Raw genomic sequence first — 7702 nt, forward strand, 5'->3', positions numbered from 1 at the left:
TCCCCTTTAAGGGGTGAGCAGTGCATTCATATGCTAATTTCTCCCAAATTGTTCTAATCCTATTAAATTTTATTTTTAATATTCATCAATGTGACAGTAAAGAATACAGTTAATACTTCATTTTTTCTTTCCTTCGCTTTGATTCAAGCTAACTTAAATGTATGATTAGCCTTATTCCTCTTGCGAAGTTCTTGGCTCTGTGTTTTTCTTATCAACTGATATGAACTTAATATATTAAGATAACAGTGCTTAATCCCATTGTTTTAAGTACTCTTTCTAAGCCTGTTTGCTGGCATATTTTCATGTAATTGAATACATTCAACTTCTCTTTTAAGAGTTCTTCCATTATTATCTTCTGCTCCAAAAAAAGATTTGTCTCTGTTTTCTTCATCTGTATATAGTACTATATAAAATTATCACTCTATTCTGATTGACAAACAGTATGAGAACAGATTTTTCCCCCAATAGTTTAATAATTGCCCTAATTCCAGTATCTGACTTACACGGATGTTTAAAACCTGTGTCATTACTTCCCTTTAATGATCCTACTAGAATCTAAGATACAATAATCTTAATGTGTACTCCTAGCATCTGATAACTGGAAACAGAATATCTGCCTCATGTTCCACATCCAGGCACCAAGCTTCGAGAGTCACCCTGCATACTGTACTACCTTCTGCCTTTTCTTCCCTCAATCCTCACCACAACTCTCACTTTAGGCTTCCGTCATTTGTTGTCCCTGCTCTTCTAAATCACACAGAAGTTTTTCAGTTCTGTTACACTCCTAACCAAATATAGCATCCCAAAACGAGCAATGTTATGTTCCCTGCTGAATACTTTTCCATAGTTCCCAAAGGTGGCTATAAAATTAAAGCCAAATTCTTCAGTCTGACACTTTAAATTTTCCGTATCTAAAATCTTTCCTTTTATTTCCTGAGTCAATGCTATATATACATCCCATGTTTTGGCTACCGTAAACTACTTACAGCTTCTTAACCTCAGAATGTACTTCCCTCTGCTTGATATGCCTTTCCTACCTTGTTAAAGACCTGCAGAGCTCCAGTTCACATAATGGTCAGTTCAAGCACACCTGCTATTTAAAGCTCTTCTAGATCTGTCCCTTACATCATCATTTTATTATTACAGTCACTGTGCCACTCACTGCTGTGTCTAGCAGCTACATGTTTGCATTGTCTTCCTTATACCTGAGCATTAAGACAGAAATCAAATCTGTTATCTCTAGCCTCTTGTAGCATACATAACACAAATACAGTTAATAATAATCTGAAAAATGAAAGAAATGAACAAACAAGTCCTCAACTTTTACCTGCAATACAAAATCCTGATTCTATCTCTAGAATTTCTTTTTGACTAATTCCTCCTTTCCTCCACCCTCCATACTACTTTCCCACTTCTCTTCATATATTTAGTGTCTAAAATAGAAAATACTAGAATTTTTATCTAGTGATTCATTATCATAAATATCCATGATTATTCTACATACGGCACTATAACTGAGTCAAGTTTTAGTTTTTCTAACACCTCCTTATGTGTTACCTTCAATCTCTTACACACACACACACACACACACACACACACACACACACACCCAAACTTATTAGCAACCATACAGTAAAAACAAGTCAACAATGAGGCTTAGAAAAAGAACAAAGTATATGGCTTCAGAGCAAGGAATTGGACACAAATATTGATGCTAGTTAGTGGCTTCATTCATGTATAGTATTTCAGGGTTGAGGTGGTTTTGGAAAGAATAAACTTTAAGTGAGAATATCTGTGCAGTAACAGATCCAAAAGGTATAAAAGTAAATATCTGAATTATATGCCGTGTTGTAAACTAATGTTACTTCAATAAAAGTTAAATAAATAAGAATGTGTGATGGGGTAAAAAGTGCTAATCGATCAGGTACTTTGGCTGTTCTCAAGAATGGCACAGTATAGTTAAGTTACCTAGCCGAATTCTACCTTTGGGAAATAAAAAACTCAATTTGACCTGCTTCAAATCTATGTCTCAAGAAGAATCAGTTCCAGAAAGGTGAGTCACTCTATTCCAACATATGGGTGGGTCATACATAAACCCAAAATATCAACTTAATTTATATAAAAACTATAACTTAATTTATATAAAAGGTATCTGATTTTCAATTATTTGGGGAACCCTTTTCTCTGGGTAAGAGAAACAGAGAAGGAGTGGGGAAAACAGAGGTAGAGAGAGAGACATCTCCCTGTGATGGTGTTTGCTACCAAACATTACCACTCATCTTTTTGACTTCCTCAGACTCAATTCCTGAACTTGTCCTTGATCTTAATTATGGCCTTACTGTCCTATTATACGTCTCTAGACATATTGCTATGAGAAGATTTCAAAAAGTGTCAATAATTACCATTAGATATTTTGATGGCTTTATTCCTAATATTGAGACATTTTCCATTTTGTATGCTTACTGCTTTCTTCAAATTTCTCCATTTAAGAGATCTGAATCAGGATTTTTTTACTGAAAATATCTGTTGCTCAGTAGTCCAACGTGAGAATGGGACATAGAAAAATTCTTTGTTCCTAGAAGCTAAACATTAATCTGAATTAATCTATAAACTATTACAAACTATTTCACTTTCAGAAAAAAATTATATTAGGGTAGATGTTCAACATGAGCTATTTACCATACAAAATAAATTAAGCAGAGCATTTTTCTGCAAGTACTAGAGCCATATCCCCTGATACACTACCTATATTCAGAGTTCATCATAACACCTTAGAAAGGTTTCTTTACTCTTAAAAACTACTGACTTTCAACCAGTAGGAAACCTAGTTCAGGAAATATGAAAAATTTCCATATTTCTTAGGTCTTTATTTACGAAACATAAAAATTTAAAAATATACACTTTTCCTTTTAAAAAAATCAAATAATGGATTTACATAAACAATTGCCTTATATTATCAACTACCTTATATTTTCAGCATTTCTTGCAATTAAGTACCTCCCAACATAGGTGCTTCAGAATGCTGTATCATTCTAAGCCATATTTTTGCAATGGTTGCAGAAATAAAAAAATACACATGAGAAGTGTTGTTATAATGGGTTTTGTAAGTACAGATGTGGGGGAGTTAAGTGTACAATATGTAAAATATAACAACTTGTAGTCGGGCTTAATGGCAATTGTTTTAAGCACATGAATACTATTCTAAAATAGATGAAATGCTATTTTAAGCACATGAATGTTTTAAGCACATGAATACTATTCTAAAATAGATGAAATGCTATTAACTGCTCAAATGTAAATAGAAAATATTAGCTGTGGTGCGCTGAATTCAAAAGGGCAGTAGATGAGTCAGTCTTTATACCATATAATTTACAAGTGCCTTACAACTAACATCCAATTTCAAAGTTAAAGGAGAAAGAAAAGAGATTTTAAAAATGACATACCACTTATATTAATTCCTAACAGAAAAAGAGTTAATATAAGTGAACTGCTAATTTTTAAAACATTTTTCCTCAAACACTATTATCTGCTATTCTATTACCTGCTCAGGCAATTACCTGGTTGGGGTGGGGGAAGGTGAGCAAAGACCTGAATATGTTATCACTTTAAAATATTAAACCAAATATTATACCCATCTATATTCATTGGCCATGAGGCCAAATAAAAATATGATCTACCTTATACTTTAATATATACCTTTCCAAACTATGATGGGGATTACAGGTGACTTTATCTTTACCTATATTTTCTAACTTTTAAAAAATGGCTACAGATAAATTATACAAATCAAGGTGATTTACTTTTTTTAAGAAGCAATCATGCTCTTAAAATTAATGAAACAGTGTGACATTTTGACAGATGAAGAAGGGAAGGGAGAAAGACAATATACAAAAACACCTACATAGGATGGGGCGCACACAGCCACATAAGCATGTTTCTTAGCACATTTACAGGTCTCCAATAGAGACTGGAGGAGTATAAAAATCTTCATGACCTCTTTGGTATGATTCTTTTACATGCCAGACAGAAACTTATCGATATTAAACAGATTTCTGTAATAGATTTTAGTAACATTTTTCTATGAGGTGTTAAAGAGGATTGATTAGACTAAGATACTGCAGAGGAAGAAAACCAAGAGAATTATAGGAAATTCCCATTTTCATAAATAATGAATTACATACTAGGAGAACACCTCAATGCAGCCAGGCATGTAAATCTGGCGTATAAATCTGACTGATAGCTAGTGTTTGATGCTTTACCAGATAGAATCAATATGAAGATCCACAATGAGGTTACACATCTAAGATTATGTAAAAGAGTTCATTTAATTGCATCTACTATTTTTACAAAAAAGAGGCCCATACATAATGGAATTAGTCCCTCAGACTAAAGGACTTAATTTGGACTCCCCTTCTTCCCAATGAAGAGACTTAAGAATCAAGAAAGTTTTTTTTAATTAATTCAAAATGGTTAAGCCCCACTATATTATGCTCCAATGACCTATACTGAACTCCAACCAGTTACTTTTAGGCCTCTGTACATCTCAGACTTAACTTCAACAACCTACTGAGCCATGCTAGTTCATCTGTTCTTTTCCCAACTTGCTCATTATCAAAGGTTTAATGAATTTGCACCACAATTCCAACATTTCAAATAATTTGCCTCATTAATCAAAAAAATCAAGATAGCTAAAACTATCAATGAGAATTTTTGTTAAGCATAAGAGAATCTGTGTTTCAAAAGTAAAGGTATTAAAATAGTGACTGCCTATTTTATTACTAGTTAATTAAACTCATTCATATATAGAAACTAGAAGGAGTCTGCTGGCTTATAAAAGTTACTAATTTTTTCAAAATATTATCTCAGCATATTGCTTCTAAAAGGATTGAGCACTCCATGGAAATTTATGTTATACTATAGGGAGTTAAACTAGATCCAACAAATATTTACTGAGTGCCCCAGTATGTGCTAGGCTGTGTAGTAAGTAAATAATATAAGTACCTATCCACAATTCTATTAATCAAATAGATTTAAGTCCCATTTTTCTTTTTTTTTTTTAAAGATTTATTTATTTATACAGAACCGGGGTACAGGCCAGAGATGCGGAGGGTGAGAGGATTCACCAGAGACAGTGTGGAGAGCAGAACAGGCAGATCGACGAAGTACACTGCTGAGGGGAGCAGCGGGCGGGTCAGGAGAGGTCTGCCACGCCATGTGGTCAACCTCCGGGGCAGGCGGGAATCGAACTCATGCGGACGTGGCTCTAGATTCTCAGTGCTGTGCTTTAACCCGCTGCGCCACCAGGGAGGGCCTAAGTCTCATTTTTCAATGTAAATATCTCACAATAGTTCTCAGGAGGCTTAAAAGCTTTATTCAAAATTGGAAATAACAACAAAAGAAAGTTCAGTTATATGTGGCTCCTGGTTGATAAAATGCTTTTACTAACTTCTTTTTAGTTTACTTCAAAGGATGGAAAGTGGATATATATGTACAAGAAATTTCATTTCATTGGAAGCAAAGTTAGATGTACTAGTTAAATGCCTATTTAAAAATAAATTTCTGTCATAGACAAAAAGCTAGAGCAGTTTAAATGGTTAGTTTGGGGGACAACAATTTTAGTAGATGTGCCGCCAAAGAAAGCACAATCAATCTAAAAAAGAAGAAAGTGTTTGGGGAAGAGCTGGAGTATCATCCATGGGGGTACGCGTGTGAGAGGGACAGAAAGAGTCCAGTTATAGACTGGTACAGAGAGATTGGCTAATCTTTGAGCAAGAAAGAATGTGACTAGGTCTACGTCAGAAGGGATGACCCTTGCAGGAGGTCTGGCACAGGTAAAGGATATGGCAACAGTGAAGGAAGGCTAAACAGGAAGTTACAGCAAGTATGAAGATGAATGGTAGCATAAAGGACTAGGAACTAAAAGGACTAAAAGGATTAGGAGTAGTTAAAAGAGGGAGCAACATTATAGGATGTGTACATTTAAAAGAGAGACAAGAGGGTTAGCATATCAAGCTAGAATAGGAACAGCAAAGAAAATTAAAACTGTAAAATGAACTTTCCTCAAGCAATCATTCTGAACTTATGATCCCCAGCCCGTTTTGGTTACAGACACTACAATTATGTTCCAACAATGGAAAGGTCAATTAGTAATACTTATTTACAAAGCATTTGTTAGGAAAGAAAATCAGTGATATTAAGAAACACAAAAGGTAGTGGAAACAGAATAGCACATTTTTACTCTACATCCAACTTTTTTTAATGGAATGGAGGAACTTCAAAAGAATATTGAAAAAAGGGATATTTAACAACTTTTCCTGAAATTTTTATATTTTGGATCTCAAACACAAGAAACATCTGAATATTTAAATTATGGGGCTTTGGTTAGCAATAGTAGCAAATATCATCCCAGAGAGTATTTGAGCAATCCTGACAATCTTTGATTGCTGTTTCCATCAAACAACCTATAAGTGAAGAAAACCTAACAGTAAAACTTAATAAATTTATTTAAAAAGATCTTGTTTTCCCCCATCAGTTAACTAACATGGCACATAATAGGTATGCAAATTATGCAACAGAAAATTCACAACATATACTGCAGGCTGAGCACAGTGCTAGGGGACAAGGTTATTCCTGTGGAAGGCTAAATAGTCCTGCCCTCACAGAGCTTACTCTAGTGTAACACTAGTCAATGATACAAATAAATACATATATATAAAATAATAATAGACAATACATTATTAGAAAAGCATAATGAGGAGGTTCAAATATTCACATTCCTAGGAATGTGATATTTTAGCAAGGGAAAGCTATTGAAAGGGACAGGGCTTACTTCATAACTTGACAGAATGAACATGTATCAATAACCATACCATGTCCAAAATCATTGCCACCAAAGCCAGGACATAGTCTGGTGAATGGGACTGTATTTCCATATAGACAAGCAATCTTTGCTATCCTTCTCCCTCACCTCTCACAGATAATCTATTACAAAGTCCTACTTATTTTGTTCTCACTTAACTCTTCTGCCTTTCTTACTACAGTTCATTTCACATTTTCACTCCATAGATTTCTATTAGTTCCTTTAAAGTATCAGGCTCTGCTTGCAAATATTCCATCTGCATGGAATACTCCTTCCCACTATCCTCTCTTAGAAAAATTTTTTTTTCTTTCAAAATGTGATTTCTCCCAGAATGCCATCCATAAAGGCACCCAAGGACTCGGATGGGACCTTACTATATGATCTTCTAACATATTCTTTATTTCCTTTTTAGTACATATGCATAATTATTAATTTATTTATTAATCATTTATTAATACAATTACTTAGTATCTATCTCCCCCTCTAGACTGGAGCTCTATGTTCTACTCAGCATTATAGTCTTAACACAAAGCATATTGATTATTACAGATGATCAATCATATTTTAAGATATTAATTCTAAATTACTGAGCATACAGAAAGAAAAGAAATTAGGTGAGGTCTCCAAATCCAAACCTTGAGCTTTCAAGTACTGTCATACTGACTGCTTTTTCAGTTGAGACAAGACACAAGGAGAAAAAAGAAAAGGGATCAAAATTTGTATCAGCACTGTCCAGTGGAACATGATGTACAGTATAAATAATTTAAAAATTCTGGAGGCGACATCAAGAAAAGAAGCTGACATTAATTTTAATAATGTATTTATCTAACATTTCCAAAATTA

The sequence above is a fragment of the Condylura cristata genome, unplaced genomic scaffold, assembly GCF_000260355.1.
Source record: "Condylura cristata isolate star-nosed mole 26May11 unplaced genomic scaffold, ConCri1.0 scaffold00010, whole genome shotgun sequence".
In the NCBI taxonomy this organism is placed as follows: domain Eukaryota; kingdom Metazoa; phylum Chordata; class Mammalia; order Eulipotyphla; family Talpidae; genus Condylura; species Condylura cristata.